At 42.1% G+C, this 21,594-nt stretch overlaps 1 protein-coding gene and 1 long non-coding RNA gene across 3 annotated transcripts in view; one reads left to right on the plus strand and one right to left on the minus strand.

The window, feature by feature from the left end:
* ZBTB38 (zinc finger and BTB domain containing 38) overlaps nt 1–10,401 on the minus strand; it is a 180,112-nt gene extending 169,711 nt beyond the window's left edge. Inside the window, exon 1 of the mRNA XM_069213942.1 lies at nt 10,160–10,401. The gene's annotated coding sequence lies outside the window, so the exon portion shown is untranslated. The remainder of the gene's footprint in view (nt 1–10,159) is intronic.
* The window catches only part of LOC138265849 (uncharacterized), a 156,288-nt gene that overhangs the window by 96,002 nt on the left and 38,692 nt on the right, over nt 1–21,594 (plus strand). The window contains exon 5 of one of the 2 annotated variants that reach the window (XR_011199434.1): nt 14,782–14,944. The exons of the other annotated variant lie outside the window; for it this stretch is intronic. This is a non-coding gene — a long non-coding RNA (uncharacterized lncRNA). The remainder of the gene's footprint in view (nt 1–14,781; nt 14,945–21,594) is intronic. 2 annotated transcript variants of the gene reach the window in all.

Genomic DNA, 21,594 nt, shown 5'->3' on the forward strand with positions numbered 1-21,594 from the left:
TACTGGCGGTCGGCGGTCTAGTGGCAGTTGCACTGCCAACACTGCCACGCCAACAAAACACCATCTGCCGTATTTCAGTTAAAAAAACAGCATGTGGGTGTTGTGTTGGCGAGGCGCTGGTGCAAGCGCCAGGACCCGTTTCCTCCCAGACGACCACCTGGACAACCAGGGAAGGTGACCATCTGAAAGGGTGGGGGGGGGGGGGTTGTGTGTGTGAATGGATTCGGGTGGAGGGGGGTTGTGTGTGTGTGGGCGCTCACAAGTGTAAGGGTGTTGTGAGTGAGTGTCAGGGTAAGTACAAGGTGCAGAGGGGTTACTACGGTGAGTGGGGTGAGAATGTTGTAAGGGAAGGAGGACGGGCGGGCTCTTGAATTTAGGGTGCAGGGTGGGGGAGTCGTCTGCTGGTAACAGGAATGCCAATTCCTGTCACCGGTAGCCTTTCCGCCAGGGTTTTCGTGGTGGTGCTACCACCACGAAAACCCACCACCACGAAAACCCTAGCGGAAAGGGGACTCGTAATACCGCCGGCAGTCGAGATGCTTATCTCCGGCCCGGCGGTCCGACCATACTGGCTGTAGGAACAGGAAAGTGGCGGTTTGGCACAGGCCAAACCACACCCGTTATATGGCGGTCCACACCGCCAGCCTGTCGGCGGTGGGACCACCACCGCGAGTCTGGCGGTCTAAAGACTTTCAGACTCGTAATGAGGGCCTATGTGTTATGTTTACAAAAAGTACAATAGTCACACAGAACCAAAGTTGGTGGTATTGTGTGCCTTAATTTATATTAAAACTACCATATTGTTGAATGTAATAAATTAACATGCATAAGTTTGATTGTGCTGAATAACTATCCCTCAGTTTATATAAGTTAAAAGCTCAAGCCACAGACTGTGCTGTTATCTTCCACAGCGCACTGCTGCATTACATGACTGATTAAATAGTGGTCTATTAAATGAGTTGCCCAAGATCACAGTAAGACGCTGCAGAGTGCTGGAGTTACTTATCCATATTCTACGTAGTGCAGTTCTCTGATGCATACTGCAACATGATTTTTTAGATCTCTAAATAAGGGATTAGGTGCCAGATGTACAAAATCGCAGATTTGCGATTTCCTATTAGGGAATATTAGTGAGTCGCTATTAGGAAGTTGCAAAATGTGATGTACAAAGTTCCTTGGAGAAAACGGGCTGCGTTTAAAAAGAAAAAAATTAAATGATTAAGTTTGGTCCGTGGGACCACTGCCTGCTCTTTAAAATATTTTCTCTACCATTCTCAAAGGATTACTGAATGGTTACATGAATGGGTTACAACTAACTTTGTACTGGCAGTAAACTTTGAATGTTTTGCAACCACCTTCTAGTTGCAAAACATTTGTACATACCTTTCCCATTCAGTATTAGGAAGGGACTTCCTCAACACGCCCGTTCTTAATACCAAATGGCAAAACCTAAATTGCGATTTGGTAACAAGTTACTGAAACGCAATTTGAGCTTTGAACATCCCAAAAAGCATTTTTCTAGTCGCAAACAGGACGATTCTGCGAATCTGCCTATTTGCGATGAGAAAAATGCTTTGTATATGTGGCCGTTACTGTGGATCACAATGTCTCCCAGGCTGTCTTGTATATCTGTCTTTTTTGGTTGCACTATCCTTTCTCTGTCTCTAATCTTAGTACCATGTTGTAACGAGCGAGATTCTTTGCACCCTCATACTCTGAAACAGGCTTCGAGATTCAGACAGAAGTAAGGAGACAGATTTGCTCCTCAGAACATTGACAGAGCTCTGTACAGATCCACTCCTGGAAAAGCAGCAGGTGTTGCACTATTCTGCAGCAGAATCATGAGGCACATTGCCAGGGCTATTGTCGTTTTCAGCGTTGTTATAGAAAGGAGATGATGGCGATGCTGGAGAAGTCAGAAATGAGATGCATCAATAGAGCTTTGAAGCTCCCTACTTTTGATGTTTGTAAACAGAACAACACCTATCTAAGCAGTTATTGTTGAATCTGAATTATTTTCTTAGCATCACGGTTAGGGCTTCTAAGACTCACAAATATTTACTATTTTCTTTCAACTTGTAATCGTTCCCTTCTGTCTAAAATTCTAAGTGCCACCTAATCCTAAGAAGACACCCACACTAATACATAACGACCACTCTGCGAAGAGGGGTCTTTTATTATAACACATGACATGTTTAAAGTGTCTCTCATATGTCCATCTCTTCTGCTCCTTCCTCGATGCCTGTTCTAGGATGTGCGAGTGCAAAGAAACTCTCTTTACAGGCAAATGTTTCTTAGTTTGTGTCTGAGTATTTTCTAGGGTGGTAGTAGGTGTTGGAGGAAAAACTGAGAATATCTGGATCCTCACACCCCATATTTAGATTAAGTGACGCTTGAGTGGAGCCACAGCAGCTTCTCATGTTATAATTGCTAAGAGATAAACGGAGATTTGAATGTTTCTGACTTCATCAAGTGCTTTATTATATGTTAGATATGTAGATTACGTGCATTGTGTAGGAATGTCAGGTATGTCATTTTGTATGTTCAATTACATTACTAATTGTCCATATAGAACATAATACTGTTCTTATATAGGATTTTAGACCATGCCCCTCCTGATTCTAGTTTCTAGGCACTGTACTATTGCAAAATTAAAAGGGTAATACTACCCCATTGCATTGAGTAATAATTTGTGATATTTGGTTATGGTTCCTAATTTACTTACCTAAGAAATGGAGCTCAGTTTGGAACTGGTAGATGTCATAACAATGCACGTTCCACCACTGAGCCACCATGAGTTTACAATCTGAACTTTTTTGATACTTAATAGTAAGTGTTACACAACTCACATTTTACCAGTTTAGAATAGTAAAAGGGTGTGTTACATGTCAGATTACAGGTACTTGTTTGGAGAAATCACATAACCCACTGACTTACTCACCTAGAATTGTAAATTATGTCCTGTAGGGTAGAAATTGATCTCTGCAACCATAACACTAACCCACTGATCTACTTTACATAAAATACACATCGTTCAACTGTGTAGAACAAGCAATGCCTTGCTGTTGGCAGAGTAACCCTCTAAACTATTTTATGACTCAATCCAGAAAGCAGAGACTACACAATTGTCCCTTCAGCAAGCGAACTGAAAAATACTTTGTTACAAGTTTTATACTCTGAGACGTTCTGGGCTCATACAGTTGCCTGCAAAGGGGGTCCTTAAAATGAAGTTTGTTTGTGACAATTTGTTATGCAGAACAGGCTTACTATCACATTTCTCCTTCTAAATAGGGGTGGATTTTTTTTTACAAATAATGCATGTGTATTGTTAGACAATATACTTGCTGTCATTGACTCTGCTCATAATGATATTACCTTGCCATGACTCCATCTCTTTTGATTTCAACCCATTCTGGATGACCCGGTCCACAAATCAACTTGTTGGGTTCCATGACATTGTTTCCCTTTTCATACAGCAATTCACAGAGCCTTATCACTGGCTATATCTGTTGGCCAAATGCTTCCACTAGTACTATATTTCAGTGCATCAAGATGCAGTGCATAGCCATCAGGTTCCAGATTATATTACTGGTACATACATCAGGATCACAACTTGTTTGCTGTACAGATCTTTGGGTAATCTGCAGTTTGTATGTCTAAATAGTCATACAATAGCTCTATATAGCAATGTTCCTGAAACTGAGGACTGTGCATAACCTGCAGGTCATGAGTTTGAATCCCATTATGAAACTTCAGTTTGGAAGGTGACACATGGAAGGCAGTGGGATATGCGCTGTGCTCTGTAGGAACTGTATGAGACAGTAGCAGTATGAGTGGGTAGAAGGATTCCCCCCTCTTCTGACCTGCTGGGGCCCTTCTTGTTTTGTTACGCCTCTGTTCCTATAATGGAGTGGGAAGCCACAGTCATGGAGAGAAGACTGTTGAATCAAAAACTGGAGTAATGCATACTACGGTTGAAATTGTCCAGAAAAGTTTGACTTTATGTGTGGGCTTTCTGAACTATGCTTTTACAACAAAGCATTTGAAGCTTAGTAGGTAAGTAAGTACACCACCACAGAATATAAACCAGCATTAGCAAAGCCAGTAGGTCTTGCCTATGTAAGAACTATTGGCTTTTCCAATGTCTTTAGCTATGCTGGACAGCAGCATGGGGTAGAGTGGAGTGGCATAGATTGGAGTGGTGTGGAGTGGAGAGGCGTGGAGTGGAGTGGTGTAGAGTGGAATAACATTGACTGGAGTGGAGTGGCGAAGAGTGCAAGGGCGGCTGTTGGGGGAAAGTAGTGGGGGGCACAAAACAAAAAGACAACAAAAATAGAAATAAAAATAAAAAAGTACCTGACAGCCGTCACATCGCTGCTGTTCTGGGTCCACTCACTGCAAGCACAGGCTCCCAGCCTGTCCTGGGGCCAATCCTAATACTGCTCTCATGCTGCTGGCAGCATGACAGCAGCGTCAGAATTGGTCTGAGTGCCCTGGCTTTGCCCTCCGAGGCAGACTGAGAGCCTGTGCCTGCTGTTTTCAACCACGCAACTCAGCTCAGGTTAGAGAGAGCTCAGTGCGCATGTGGGTTTGGTCGTCCTGAGATGGACAGCCAAGCCCACATGCACACTTAGGAGAGTGTAGGCTACTCTCCCTCCCTGCCTGTCATCCTCCATAGCCCCGCCCCTTTGAAAAATAAAACAATAATAAACATGGTTTATTATCATTTTAATTTTCAAATTTTGCAGCTGCTGCTGGAGGGGGGGGGGGGGGAGAGTGGCGACGCTCCTCAGCCATAGCGGAGGATCTGCCGCTGGTAAAGTGGTGTAGACTAGGTAGATTGGTATAGAGTGGAGTGGCGTAGAGTAGATTGGCATAGAATGGAGCAGAATAGAATATTGTGAAGTGGTGTAAGGTGGAGTGTGGCATAGAGTAGTGTGACAAAGAGTAGAGTGTCATAGAAAAGAGTGGCGTAGCATGGAGTAGAGTGGCATAAATTGAAGTGGGGAAGAGTACACTGGTCTAGAGTGGCATAACAGAGAGTTGCATAGACTAGAGTAGTGTAGAGTAGAGTGGAAAGGAGTACAGTACCATAGAGTGGGGTGGACTGAAGCACAGTGGCGTAAAATAGAGCAGAATGGCACACAGTTGTGTGGCATAGAGTAGAGTGGTGTGGAGTAGAGTGGTGTCAAGTAGAGAGGTGTAGACTAGAGTGGCGTATAGTAGAGTGGAGTAGCGTGAATGGCATAGAGCAGAGTGACTCAGAGTAAAGTGGAACAGAGTGGGGTTTAGTAGAGTGGCATGGAGTGGCATACAGTAGAGTTGCATTTGGGTGGAGTGGTGAAAAGCAAATTAGCGTGGAGTGGTGTAGAGTAGAGTGGCATTAAAGAGTGGCATAGAGTAGCGTGGCCAAGAGTAGAGTAGCATCGAGTGAGGTGGACTAGAGTGGTGTGTCATTAAGTAGAATGGCATGAGTGCCATGGAATGGCGTATCTGAGAGTGGTGTAGAGTAGAGTGGTGTACAGTGGAGTGACAGAGCAGAGTGGCATATAATAGGGTGCAGTGGAGTAGAGTGAAGTGGCAAAGAGTGGAGTGGCATAGAGTAGAGTAGCATAGAGTGACGTTGTGTAGATTAGAGTGATGTGGTGTAGAGTGGCATAGAATAGAGTGGCACTGAGTGGAGAAGAGTGGCGTGGAGCACAGTGACATGAACTAAAGATAGAAAGATAGAAAAAATCCACAACAGCTTCAACTCCAAATCCTACCAGCTAACTACAAACACCCTCGAACCCCACGCTCCAAGAAACACCCACCTCCTCCACACCTGGACCCCGGTCAACACAGAAGACACAGAGAACACCATGGCCACCATCCACTCTGGATCCCCATCGGACCCCTGTCCACACCACATCTTCAACAAAGCCAACACCATCATCGCCCCCCATCTCTGCCACACCGTCAACAGCTCCTTCAAATCAGCCACCTTCCCAGAGAGATGGAAGCACGCAGAAGTCAACGCCCTGCTAAAGAAACCTAAGGCAGACCCTGACGACCCCAAGAACTACCGACCTATCTCCCTCCTCCCGGTTCCTAGAAGACAACAAGGCACTTGACACCTCCCAATCCGGATTCCGCAAAAACCACAGCACCGAGACCGCACTCATTGCTGCAACAGATGACATCAGGACCATGCTAGACAAAGGAGAAACAGCAGCACTCATTCTCCTGGACCTCTCTGCAGCTTTCGACACAGTATGCCATCACACTCTCTGCACACGCCTCCACAACGCTGGAATCCACGACAAAGCCCTGGACCGGATCTCGTCATTTCTCAAGGACAGGACCCAAAGAGTTCGCCTCCTGCCGTTCCTATCAAAAGCCTCCAATATCGCCTGTGGCGTCCCTCAAGGATCTTCACTCAGCCCCACACTTTTCAACGTATACATGGCCCCCCTCTGCAACATCACACGAACACACCACATCAACATAGTCTCCTACGCCGACGACACTCAGCTCATCATCTCCCTCACGAAAGATCCCACCACTGCAAAGGACAACCTCCACAACGGACTCCACGCCATAGCCAGCTGGATGGAAGCTAGTCACCTAAGGCTAAACACAGACAAGACAGAATTACTCATCTTCGGCACCAACCCCTCAGCCTGGAACGCCTCCTGGTGGCCCACCTCCCTAGGATCCGCACCCTCACCCACCACCCACGCTCACAACCTGGGCGTCATCTTGGCTTCCACACTCAGCATGACTCAGCAGGTCAATGTCATCTCCTCTTCCTGTTACTACACCCTCTGCCTGCTCCGCAGAATCTTCAAGTGGATTCCCATCGAAACCAGGAAGACCGTCACCCATGCCTTGGTCTGTAGCCGATTGGACTACGGAAACGCCCTATATGCAGGACTAACAAACTTCAGACAAAACTGCAAAGAATCCAGAACGCATCTGCACGCCTCATTCTGGAAATTCCACGCTGCGACCACTTCTCACCTCATCTCAGGGACCTACATTGGCTACCAGAATCGAAGAGGATCACTTTCAAAATCCTCATCCACGCACACAAGGCCCTCCACAACACGGGTCCGACATACCTCAATGACAGACTCACCTTTCACACCCCAACCCGCAACCTTCGCTCCGCCAACCACGCCCTCGCCTACGTTCCTCGCATCTGCCGCACGACCACCGGAGGAAGATCATTCTCCTACCTTGCCGCAAAGACCTGGAACTCCCTACCACTCCACCTCCGCCTGACCGATGACCCTCTATCTTTCAGGAAACACCCTAAGACCTGGCTTTTCGACCAGTAGCTCCCCCCCTCCCCCCAGCGCCTTGAGACCTTCCGGGTGAGTAGTGCGCTTTACAAATCCCTGATTGATTGATTGATTAAAGTGGTGTGGGGTGGCATGGAGTGAATGGGTGTGGAGTGGTGTGTAGTCTTGTCAAGTGGAGTGGCGTAGAGTAGCTTACAGTGGAGTGGCATGCAATAGAGTGGCATGGAGTGAAGTAGAGTGGCGTAGAGTAGAGTGGAGTGGCATAAAATAGAATGAGGTAGACTGGAGTAGAGTGGAATGAGTGCGAATGGTGTGAAGTGCAATAGAATACAGTGGCATTGAGTAGAATGGCATAGGGTAGAGTGGAATAGTGTGGCATGGACTAGAGTGGCATAGAGTGTAGTGGTGTAGAGTGGTGCAGAGCAGAGTGGAGTGGCATAGCGTAGAGTGATGTAGAGTAGAAAGGTGTAGTGGAATGACATAGAGTGCCATAAAGTAGAGTGCAATAAGTGGAGTGGCATAGTGTGCCCTGGAGTGGCATGGAGCCTTGTAGATTAGAGTGGCATAGAGTTGCAAATAGAAGAATAGAGTAGTGGCATGGACTAGAGTGGCATAAAATATAGTGGCATAGAGTGGAGTGGTGCGTAAGAAAATGGAGTGGCATGGAGTGGAGTCACGCAAAGTAGAGTGGCCTAGAGTGGGGTGCTGTAGTGTGGCAATGTATGGAGTGGAGTGGAGCGTTGTAGAGTAAAGTGGATTGGCATATAGTGAAGTGGAGTGGCGCAGAGTAGAGTGGCGTGGAGTTGCATAGAGTGGAGTGGCATGCAACAGAGTGGCGAAGAGTGGCGCAGAGTGCAGTGGTGTGGCGTAGAGTACAGTAGCCTAGAGTAGAGTAGCATAGAGTAGTACAGTTGTGGGTGTAAGTAACTAAAGCATCAATAGTGGCAGATAGGAACATAAATAAGAAGCTGTATGCCTGGGCTGAATGTTTTCTCATAAAATTAACTTGACTATAACAAGCATGATGCTTTAGCTGTCTCTCTATGAAATATTTCCCCCAATTGAATTGTTCCCTCAGGATACTACCATGTACAGGGACAGTAACACACCCAAAGAATAGTGTGTTGTGGACTAGGCATGATATGTGATTTGTAAAGATTAATAATTTCATGAATAAAAATTCTGGAAATACAAAAGTGCAGTGCACTCAGTATACTTTATCTTACTGTTGTAAGTCCATGTAGATGATCGAGCTGTGACTAAAGCATTGCTTTTATTTTTTCTCCTTCTGTGTTTTATTGTTGAATCTCTTGCCATTTGTAGCTACGTTTACTATGCCACAGCACTTCAAAGAACCCTTTTCTCCTTTTAAACGGATATTTATTGTGACAGCAGATATTATCTACTTCCAAATGTATTTGCACTAAGATATGGACACAGGTGCAATTGTTTTTTATGTGCAAGGATTTTTTGCCAGGTGTCATTTTATTTCTTTCACTCATGGAAACTGATTTTCTGAGAATCACGGAGCTGCTTTTCAAGACCTGACAAGCTTTGGCAGAGACAATTTAGGTCTCATCTTTGAGACTATTGGATCTGCCATTGCCTTTTGCTCATTCTGTACAGTATTTGCATTGCCGACATTGGCAATGTTTTTTAACCATGCTGGGTAGCATCATGGCTGCTGAGCAGCATGGCTAAAAATAATTTAAAAGGGACTATGATGTATCCAGCGCTGATGAGGTTTTGAAAAATAAAAAATGCATTAGCTCTTTTTGCATCATAGTGTTTATTTAAATTTGTTTAAACCATACTGCAAAGCATCTACACTGCTGTACAAACATGGCTACAAAACATTGCCAAAGCTAGTGGCTCTCTTAGGCAAGACTATTGGTTTTGCCAATACTTGTTACTCATGAGGGCAAAGGACTGACAGCATTGCATGCAGTATGCACAGCTCAATTTGTGGTGTTGCGTTTCATCATATTAGTGCACCAGTGGCTTGAAACCTTGAAAAATCCTTAGGCGCTGCGCAAATTACACCTAGGGATTAGCTAACACTCAAATTCGAGGCAGTTTTAGGCGTCACAACAATTTTTAAAAAAGCGTCACAAAAGCACCAACACAGTTACCTATTTTTAGTCACCGAATATTGCAAGCTTGGCAGCATGGCAAAACTCGAAATGCTTCTCCAAGCAGTTAGAAACTGTGGACAAACACGTGGGATCCGGTCACGCTGGTTAGGGCTGGTGAACGTGAAGTTTACGCCCACCGAAAACGCACGCTGAATTTACCGTCATGCTGTCCCTCTCCTCTCACGCGTTCGCAGCAGCTTCACTAGCATTTAGCAGATTCCATGTTAAAATACCTTTTTTTTTAGTCTAAGTTGTTTACCGCGGTGAAACAATCCCGCAGAGTGTATGACTAAAATACCTCACTGGGAACAAGCGTAAGTGCCAGCCTTCTTTAAAACATGAGGAGCTCATTATTTTTTGCAAATGGAAATCTGCGAGTTCCCCGAACACCTTTCAATTGTATATCCGCCATTTTTGATGGCAGACTGCAGTGTGTTGAAGCTGTCGTCCCCTGTTTACTTTTATCTACGTGTGCAGGTATGTGGTAAGCACACTCAGTGGAGAAACTGCTGTAAACCAGCAGAACTGCTGACTTTTAACAGGAAGAGAGGAGAACGCAATTACAACTACGGTCTTTTAGCACTCCTGTTCAGGATCATTGCATATGATCAGAGAAAATTACATTCAGAATAAGAGTAAGGATGCAAAATCCCTAAATTTACACTCTAGAGCACTTGTTGACACATTTTGTAGAATGTTATACATGTAAGTCAGTTTTTCAACCGCTAAGGTACGTACCTTGGCAGATGGCATTGTCGTATGCGGGTTGGGTTTCCTTCCTGGAGATACATGGGATGTGCTTTGACAGACCAGGAACACCACAATCCAAGAGAATTTATCTGCAACATGTACTCACGTGTGCAGCAAACCATGCGCGGTGTTACAGCGCAGTCGACAGAGAGCACATTGGCTTATTTGATATCCATTTGACTAGAGTGCAAGGCCAGTAAACACAAAAAAACTGCAACGCTTCCTCTCTCTCTCGTTCCCCCGCCTTCTCCTAACCGGTCATTGCTATGACTCAGCAGCATGACATACACTTCCTAGTAATTATGCGCCTCTCCCAGCTTCTGATGCTTGTCAAGCAAATAGATGAACTATGCAAGATTATGGATCCTGCATGTGCAGGCATTTCCTCAATGTAGGGTTCACACACTTGTGTTATTTATGTGTAGGGTTAAGTATTTAATCAAATGAAACATACTTGAAGTACATGTCTCAGCGTTCTGTTGAATTCAGAAATATACGTTGTTGTATACTGTTGTTTGAACTATTAGACTTTTGAAGACTGTGCAAATGCCCACCACGCTCTGAAGCTTTCTAAGAATGTATATTATGATGATCCTTTTGCATCAGTTTCTTTCTGGGAATTCTGAAGCCTTGCTTAAAGGTATTGATTTATTTGCACCACTGATTTAACTTTTTGTTGCAATAACAAGATATCGCACTCTGGTCAATCTGATCCACTTTTCTACCCTTTTCAGTCCTCTGATATCCTTGTCCACATACATAATAAGTCTGAGTCACAAAAGCATTTATGAGTACAGGAAGTAGTACTATAGGAGTAATCTTTCACATACTTTTACAAGCCTTTGTGAATCATACCTGAAATGCCCAACACCCTATTTAAAGTTCAAAGAGAACACAGTCCTGTCTAGTAAGGAACTGGTTTAGGGGTACGAAAACCTATTCAAACAGCAACCACAAACCTTTTCAGGATGAGACACAAGCAAACCCCAAATTAACCTGGGGTCAACCCTCTACTAGCTTGCACAGAAAAGTCAGTCTTTACTTAGAGGCAATGTGTAAAGTATTTATGTAGCAAACACTAATAAAGTGAAAACACAACACAAGAAATATCCCATACCAATTTAGAAAAATTGAGTAAAATTTAAGAGAGAAATCAAGTCTAAAACAACAAAAGTTTAATCTGTAGAACTGGATATATGCAGTTTTAAAGATTTAAGTCAAATGGAGCCAAAGGGCCGAAAATGCCACTCGCAGTTACCTGGTTGTGCAAGACCGGGAGAAAGTCAGAAGTTCAGGCTGACCTCGAAGAAGCTTGGATCGGATTTAGGAACCAGGTTAGTGCTGTGGAAAAATTAGCTTCTTAGTTCAGTTACATTTGCGGTGGAAGCGCCAAGGACAGATAGTTGTATATGTAGCGCGAAGAGCAGGTCTGGTGTTGTGGACAGTCATCGCTGTAACTTAAAGATCCTGTTGTCATCATGAACAGTCAGGCTGGAGCTTTGTGGTGGAGGTCCCCGCAAGCGGTCGTTGCTGTAGCACGAAGGATCTGGTTGACGGAACTTCATACTAGGAGACACTCCGAGCAACAAGGTTTTAGTGACAGTGTGACTGTTTGCGGCCACAAAGCACCCAAAAACTTCAATTCAACACCACTGAGGCCACACCAAGGGTCTAGGACCTGAGGGGCACCATTTGGGTGTCAGGGGTTTACTCCATCTGGATCTGGGTGCAGATAAAGGTTGTTGGGAGCCTGTTGTGTCTCTGTTGCTCTGAACAGGAGGCCAGCAGAATAGACCTTTGTGTCACTGAGAGTCCTGGATTTAGGTGCAGGTCCAATCCCTCTGGCAGGAGGGCTGCAGAGCAGAAATGCAGCAAGGCAGTAGTCCAGCACAGTAGCAGTCCAGCAGAGTAGCACTCCTTTCAGCAGCATAGCAGTCCTTCCTGGCAGGGTCTCCCTTGCCCAGAAGTGTACAGAACAGTTAGTGTCTGAGGTCCAATATTTAAACCAGTGAGGGAGAGTCAAAACTGTATGTTGGCTGGCAGTGGGGGGAATCTGCTATGGTCTTTATCATCCCCAGCCACCTATCTTCGTGAAAGCTCACTGGACCAAAGACAGGGTGTTGAACACATTAATCGTTGGACTGCAAATGGGGTGGGATCAAGCAAGGCTCTGTACTGACAAGTGGCTGAGAGAGAACAAGCTAGGCTGGTCCTGCCCTTTCAGCCCATTTGATGGGTCTGTTGTAATCCCCCGTCTAGCATATTGAAAAACCATTGGGTCAATAGGATAAAGGATGCAAATGGACTCCCAGTGTGCCAACTGGGAGGGAAATGGGTGGAATGGGAGAAATTGGGCCTGGCCATCCTACTTTACCTGTCTGGGCTGATCCATTGAAAGCCACTTTAAGTTAGAGAATGGGTGCAGAGCAGGACAGTGAAAAGTGCAGGATGGCGGGAGCGAAAGAAGGAGCTCACAACATCATCCCATATGGTAAATGCTGCCTACCTTACTTTTGCTTTCAAATAAATCAGTTTAATGGCTTTTATAAATAAAGCTGCATGTCACCAGTATTGCAATATGGAAAACAACACAATCATAGGGTTAAGTTTAAGGTGCGACTGCACAGTGAAAAACGTTTTAAAAAAGACCAGTAAAAGAATATATTAAGTTTTTTATGTATGCCTGACTGGAAGAGGAAGTGGGGCTCTGCTAGCCAAAAGTTGGCCTGGGGCAACTGTAGGCCAGGTCTGAAGCCCTTGAATGTTAGCAGTAGGTCCCGTGCCACAAATGGAACTAAACAAAGAATTTGTAAACTGCATTGCCACTATAGAATTACAGAAAAGTAGCTCCTTTCGGGATTACATGAGAATAAATGGTGCTTTCTACTCATGGCCTCTTTCTGATCATATGCTGTCAGAATGTATTCAGTGCTTATCCAAAGCTGTAAAAGGACCCAGTTACCCAAGCATACTTCATAGTATAGAGTGAGTGATAATATTATTAACAGGTTATAGTTTACGGGATTTCTTATGCCATTTTGTGATAATGGATGAACAACATTCTCTTCAACTTGTAACATGTGATCCCAATGCATATTCATTATGGTGTAATGACAGTTTGTCATTTAAGTATCGCTAAATACTTGTGTAATAGTGCAAGAACAAACAGAAGCAAAGAATGATTCAGAGGTGTCCACTGTTCATCAACATATTGCAAATTCATGTAAGATTTCTTATGACCTTACCTGGAATTTTAGTATTGTTATCATTGCCTCTCTCACAGCTGCTTATATTGTAAGGAGTTTTAGATCACATTTACTTTCCTAATGTTATTTCCTGTACTGAAAGTTACTTTTAATGTTTATTTTTGCTACAGATGTAGTATCTTGGATATTATATCTTTTTTCAGAATACTGAGTATGGAAATGTGCATCTCCATGGTATGAAATCACATTCCTTTGCCATAGGACAAGAAGCGTAGTAATTACTTGAAACTAGAATTGTGTATAAAATCAGCAGGCATTGCACTTGATAGAATCTTTGCCAGTGTCTTTTGTGTGCTGGTGCTGAAGATAGATGTCAAAGGAGAAAGGGGCACCTCAAACTACAACACTGCCCCTCATAATTATGTTTGATGAAAAGCAAAGATCAGTCACCCCATCTCCTGATCTTTCTTGAACAGATAAAACAATATAAAACAGTTCAAATATTCTTGAAAGCCAGAAAAAAAGCATCACCACAAATAGTTTGCACTATGCAGCATGCTCTGCTGAGTGATGTCAAATCTGAATTTAAGGTCCAGAAGCTCAGAAGTAATTGGCCTTCATTTATGAGCACATGGAGTGTTGTGCTGATTTGCAATTATTCAACACAAAACCAAATTCACACTTCAGCAGGAAGACACGGGCATTACACTGTTTTCAGTCAAATGGAAGCACTAAAACTCGACTTCAACATTGGACTGATGGTCTCGTAACGAGGGTAGGTGTCTGATTATAGTCTGGGGAAAAGATTTTCATGCCCAGTGAAAGTCTTCCAGAATGATCTGTCCCCCTACCATTTGAGCTAGAGCCCATCATTTATTTTTTACCCCTAAGAGTGTGTATAAGGTGATATGGAGGTTGGAGACATTTGAGGGCAGAGCAGCTATAACAGTAAGAACATAGAACCTATGTCTATGTACTCACTCACTACAGGCCGGCGTTGCAAGGACATGAGACTAGACACCTGTAACTTTCTGGAGCAGCCATGATCTGGTAGGTGAAACATAATTTGTGTAAAATTGTCAGGATTCATTTGTAGCATGGCAATTATCCCTCTGTCTAATAATCCTCTGCCAGGGAAGGGAAACATACCGGATTTCCCTGGATTTAAAAATATTGTTACTGGCATAAAGTTAAAAATAGTAGATAGACTGGTAAAAAACGACCGGGTGGTAGCCTTAGTCAAAGATCATGCTGATTGGCTTAGACTGTGACTTGTTTGGGTAGGTAGACAGAACCATAGATTTAAATAAATTAAACTGGTTTCAATAAACGCTTTGGCTCACGCACTTGTGCTGTAAAACGGGCTGTTTATTAGCATTTATCTATTAACTGTTTCATCCTGAGGTTCTGACCGGAGGTCAAGCAAGTCCCACGGCAGCAGGGGCCTCACTCTGAGAACATTTGAAAAGAGCCTATTTGACTGACACCAGTTTAGCAGGTCACAGTCCAATCACAGATCCGAATTCCAGATGTTGAAATGGAAACGAGAGGATGGCACATGATGCAGGTGGAGTATACCGTGTTATGCTGGATCATTTTCATGTTATATGCTTTCCTGAATCCCAGAATGTCTCAGTTGGTTTCTTACTTTTTCAGCAAATTTAGTTCCCGAACCTTGTTATAATTAGTTACCAAGAATAATTCGTTTTCATAGTCATTAATGCCAAATCGAGATGGTGCTCTTTACATTAAAATAACATTGTGAAAATTACAGCTTTGCCAAGAATAACATTTATCCATTGTTTGCTGTCAATAAGAAAATATCCTACTGGTAAATACTGCTACTGCTTTGGATTGTTTGGCATACAAATTACAGCCCCTGGAGCACGTATTTTCATGTATTTAGCAGCACAAAAAACCCTTTTCAAAAGAAGTATAAAACAACCTTGCATCATTTGATTAGTGTTTAGTGACCAGTAATAACCAAAATGGGCTTTTACCCATTTTAAGGCCACTTTAGAACTGATCTGAATGTGAGCAATACATCACATCAGTTTTGGCAAGTTTTTGTGTCACAGCAAAGGCTGGTGTTAATGCAAGTCTTGCGGTTTGCTGCCAGAAAGTATTTCTTCCTGCTGTAATATATGGTATTAACCATCAGTGATAATTACGAATTACTGCCGGCAGGCGTCCCAACCGCCTTTCTAAAATGGGGCCACATATATTCCCTGTGGAATACAGACCCATCTCCCAGCTTCACGAAGCACTTTAATATTTTAATGCCGGTTTGAAGAAACTCCACAAAGATCAGGAGGGGGAGACAGAAGCAAAGCAAAGCTTCTACTCGGCTTCCATACAAATACCTTAGACATCAACAAGGGTGGAGGCTCTCCATACAGATTGCCAGGGTTCTCCCGGGATGATATTTAGGACCCTCACCAGCCATTTTCTAGCAATGGTATTCTCCCTTTGGTGTAGTGATGGCTGAAAGCATCATCATAGGGCCTTATTTTCATAGCTCCAACTAGGAGGGGATGTCACCACTAATCATGGAGACATGTTGGGATCTGTGAGAAAGTGCAGTCCAGGTTGTTACTCGCTCAGTTTCACAGACAGTCTTTAATTATGATCTATAAGGAGACAGCCAAGGTGTGCCTTGAAATGTACAAATGAAAGCGTCTACAAGGATTTGCTTTAGAGGTATATGACATCTGCAGAACTTTACTATTGAGGAGGCGCAACATTTGTCCATCGAATGTTTTTGTTCGTATCAGAAAATATTTACAACAAATGCATATTAAATTCAAATACATTAAATAACATATGAAATGACATAAGATGTAACATGACAAAAATACATTACAGTACAACTTAATGAAAATACCCTAGGCCAAATATATAATTGCCCTGTTAATATATAATACCAAACCTGTTCAATAAGCAATTCAAATTCATATTTTGTTCTTTAAATTTAGCCATAACCGTTATGTACAGTCGGTGAGAGTAGTAGCCCAATCAGGATGAGTACACGCTTTTTATTTTAAGCCCATTTGTACAAGCATCACCTCCTTAGTCAATTACAATTTTAATCATTCTGCATCTATTCTTCAAGAAAACATAATGAAATTGAAATAAAGCATTTGAAAATTCACAATGTAAGGTTTTTGAAGATTTAAATATCTATGTTTGCATACAGGAATGGCTAGCAGATTAGCATAAAATGAAAATCAGTCAGTTTCGTGTTAAATTTATTACATTCATAGTAGAAAAGTATTAATCTTAATGTAAGACAACATTATTCATCCATTGTCTGGGTTCACTACCCATGCCTTTCATTTCACTAAAATGTGTGCACTGAGAAAAATTGTGAATAAGAACACCAAAACGTTACAACTTTAATTACATATGCTCTGTAAGGATTGTTGAAATTTGTGTGCCTTTTTCAGCATTGGTATGATTTTATACACCAGTCTTGCACCAAACAATATCGTTTTTATAACTTGTGTTTATTTTTCAAACAAGAAATAAAGAACACTCTTACAGTAGATCAATGAGCCACAAGTATATCTTGGTCAATAAAATACAAGCATCATTGTCATGTACTATCAATAAGAGCACGCCACTACCATTAGCATATAGAATAGGTATCCTCTACCCCAATAATCTGGCCAACAACATAATGTGCTGAGTTTCGTTTTGCAGAGCCATCCAGTCTACTAGCGCCCTGTATATTTTCTGATGATAGGGTAGGTATGATCATGCATCACGCTGAATGCAACAATTAGGTATAGTAGAATTTCATGTGTCTCTTTGGCTTTTGTGAGAAAGGAAGGCACACAATAAATCCCAGATGACCTTAGGGCATTCTGTAGAGCATTGAAGAAAGTAATATACTTCATTGATATAATTACAGAACGCTGATTAGAGTGGCCATGGGGCTTCGGAGGTGGGCCTCTAAGCCACATCATCGCCATATAGCGATTCTGTAATAGCAGTATGGCTGTTAAATGTCTAGTCTGTCTAATGACATTAGCTACATATCTTAGGTTGGACAGCAGTAAGGAGAGTTGAATGTGAATTTGTAGAATTTCGACTGACTTAGTAGTTTATTTCTAGAAGCTATGCTTATAAGGGCAGTACTAGGAGACTTGGATGAAGCTGACCTGGGAGATGTACATCAGTGGCAGATGGAACTCAGGGAGGAGTCAAAGCTGTGCTTATCTGTAATTTAAAAATATGCCTTTGGTTTGAGTAAAGTGCATGCAACGTACTTGTAAGTCACACTCACAGAAAAAGCTTTGTCAGAACCTTTATATCTTAAGGGGCCATTCAGTGAATGAGATCACAATATGTCTCAAAACCTAAGCAAAAACCACCAAACTTAGAACTCGTGATGCAGGACTGGGAAAGAGAAGTGTTAATTTTCTTTTCAGCAGACGGCCCTTTTTAGGAACATGTAATGATCAACTTATGCGTTTTTACTTTTGGAAACTCTAAGCAAACATCTATGTTTGTAAGGTAGTGTGTTTATATGGTGCTGTATGTAGTTTTTGCTTTTTTTGGTTCCTTACACTATTTAGTTAAAGATTGCATTTATTTTCAAAGTATGCAGATATGACCCCCCACCCTTTCCTCTAGTGTGTGCGGTGGTGCAATTTGTAGGCTCTTCAACAGAGAGCCTGAAACGGATAACAGGTAATACCCATCACCATAAAAAAATAAATCAAGGAACATTGATCTAGATTCCATCTTTTATGAAAACCAGAATATCAAAATATAGCATTGTCACATAACCATTGGCTGACAAAGTTGGTTATAGTGTACACGCTGTTAAATTAGCCCAAGTCACTGCCTTTGCAAGCTGCAGCTCTTTGACAAAGCTGCAAGACTGGTTAAAGCAATGTTGAAGTGTTAGAGCTTAAGCATCATTGGCTTGTGCTTATTTAACATGTTTTCGTCTCGGTAGTCCTATTAGATGCAACACTGAGTTCATTTGCTGTGTACCTTATATTTAATGAAGTATAACTAAGCTATGAAGAAGTGTAATTTAACTGACTTTTGTAAAATACTTTACAGAACCTCACAGCCAACTACAGACATATAACCATTAGTGAAATTGCCATAGAGCTGTGTAATATTTAAGAACTGTGACTTTACCTTGTCCTTTTCATACTTTTGTATGTGGCTCTGTGATTCTTAATGACGATCGGAAAAAGTATTTATACTGTTTTGTAGCAGTTCACTGCAGTATGTACCACATCACTCATTAGCTAGGCATTGCAGAATTTGATGACAGTGCTGGGAAATTCAAGTGCGCCAGCACAAGAAATTCACTCACATTTCCGTGCTAAATAACTGAATACTGATTAAGTGAACAGGAAGTCATTCCAAAATCAATGTGTATTTACTGAAAACAACTGCCATGACGTAAATGCAGTTGAGCATGAAAAACCCATATGATGTGCCAATGTTTGAAATGCTAACAGTTCCACATAAAACAACATGGATTGTGCAAGAAAATGTAAGTATCAGAAGCAACTCCATGTAAGTGAACATTTAGGATATCTATTTGTACGCAACTGTGCATAAGTAAGATAGGCAGTGTGATACAGAGACCTCTTAAAATAAATTGTGGTGAAAGTAAGGACATTCCTTGCTTCATTATATGCTGGAAAATGTTGCATGAACTTTACAACTGGTTTGTGAAGCTGTTTGATAAAACCACATTTTTTTTTATTTAAATTGCATTCCTATTAAGAAATAAAATTTTAAGTAAAAAATATTGACACTTTGCTAAAGGAGAGGAACATGTTTTCATGTGGCTGAAATGTACTTCCAGCTACAGATCTGCGTGGTGGTATGCCTTTTTAGGATCGCTTTTCCGTGCTTTTGTGGCTTACGCAAAAAGAAAATGGCTATTACAGTACAATGCAATGTTATTTTTCCTTTGTCTTTGAACATGCAAGCTGTCTGCAGGTGCAAATCACGTACTGCAGCCATTTTAAACATGAGAGCAGTGATGTAAAATGGCTGCCAGTGCAAAAATGTCTTCACCACGTGGGTTTGCTTCCTTTTTATGATCACGCACCAACACCAGATCCTTATCTTAGTGAACTGAGCACGGTGACTAAGCATCTCAGCACGAACATCCTTCCACTTGGTGTGTTCCTTTTCCGGAAAATTTGCCACTGCCAGAAATACATCATATGAGGCAGATGACATTTACTTAAACTTATCAGTTTATTTGTGATTGTCTTCTTTTTTTTTTTATGCTAAATTGAACACTCTCTTTCTTGTTGGTACAAAAGCACTGCTGATATTATGTTAGAAGAAGCGAATCTATGAACAAATAACTTTTTAGTGTTTTTCTAAGTACTGTACCCTCCCTGACCAAGTTGTAGATGAACTCATGATCCTTGCCTTTGGAAACCCTCTGATCGGCTACAAAGACACACAGGTAGTTCACAAGGAGTACTGGATGACATTTTTGCAAAAGGAGAAACCTGATGTACTACATTTTAATCTACATAAACCTGCTTCCTTTGACGCGCAAACATGGTCAGTGGTTCTCCAGCCTGACCATTTCTTTATGTATGCCTTTTTAAGAATGATATCCTTCTGTTTATTTTCTACTGCACCACAAATTGAAAAAAAGTAATTTCCATTAGAAAATCTATTTAATGAGATCGTGCAATTTACGTTGCAGGCTTGCAGTGGGCAGGGGGTTAACTGTCTTTGCACCTATGTTATTTTACTTTTTTGCAAGATTTGGTTGACAAGGAAACTGGTGGTGGCCAAGTATTAATACCATCATGCTTTAAAATATTGATTTGTGATACACAAGGGATTGGCTATACTTCATTTTTTAGAGAACAGTTTTCTTTTAGTTGACTAATTGCTTCTATTTCATTATCTTGCCAAAGTAGCATTAAAAGATGAGAAATGTATAGTATATTGTGTCAAGTTGGTACGACTAGGCCATACAGATCCCTGTATCTCCTTAGAATAAGAAATCAGCGGATGGAATATAATGGTTGTATCTGTGTATTGAACAGGGCACAAAGGGGAGCAGCTGTTAGTGGAAATGGGTTTTCAAGTTAAGTTGTAGAAAGGCCGGGTAAACAAGATTTCTAAAATAAGAATCAAAGCGCACAATTATCTTATTGCAATAATGCCTCACAGCTTTTCATACTATGGTCATAAGACTCCTCTATTACTATATTTAGCTCTCTGTACAACAAGAGCCAGTATGTTCTATAATTAATTTAATAATCCTGAACCCCCCCATTCCACTGGGTTCTCAGGCTAGCTTTGGTGGAAGATACTCATACGCCTGTGGGAATATTGATATCCAGTGTGTCTCTAAGGATACTGATATCCAATCTAGGAAGCAGTCGGAGCAAAAAAAAAGCCAGTCGTTTTAGAGAATAATAATAAATACTCAATCCAAGCTAATCTAATGCAGCATTCAATGAAAGTTAGAACACATAAAATTTGACCTACCTGGCAACTGCTCACCCCTTAACAGGGTGCACGCGTAGCACATCTACACAATCCTTGTGTATAGTGCGCCGTAAACCAACTGACATCTCAGTCTTCCCGTTAATAATTTTTTCAGACGCTGTAGTCGTCAAAAACGAGATGGGAAGTAGACAGGACTGCGTTCATGAAAACAGAATTTATCAATACAGGAAAGGATTGGGGAGGGAGGGAAAAAGGCTCTCTCTGGTGAGCAGTCCTGGATCTGCGCATCCAGTGTGTTTTTACTCTTAAGGGCTCAAGACGTATCACTGGCGACCGTAAGGCCCTTGCAGAAAATCAGTCCATTGACATCATTACTTAAAATATAAACTCAACCGCCAAAGCCCATTGCACAATGTGTTTTGGGTGATGGTTAAAAATAGATGCTGCCTGCTCCCTACCTGTAGGTGTAACACATACGTTTCCAGTGTTTTAATTTGAAGTTCCCATTAATTATCAATGCAGGGTAAATTATTCAGCTCTAGTGAACGCCTGGTAGAATAGCGTAAGAAAACAGGCATCATTTTGATTTTTGGAAGGCTGTAGATCATTTGTTATGACATGCAAGGACAAGCTTGAGCCTGAAGATGATGTGTGTGTGGCAGAGCTTGGGATGAGGCAGCGCTCTGCTTCCACTCCTTTACCCCACACAGAGTATTTACAACCCCAGCACTGAAAGACCAGGCAGCTGATAAT

The sequence above is a fragment of the Pleurodeles waltl genome, chromosome 11 (genome assembly GCF_031143425.1).
Source record: "Pleurodeles waltl isolate 20211129_DDA chromosome 11, aPleWal1.hap1.20221129, whole genome shotgun sequence".
Taxonomy (NCBI): Eukaryota; Metazoa; Chordata; class Amphibia; order Caudata; family Salamandridae; genus Pleurodeles; species Pleurodeles waltl.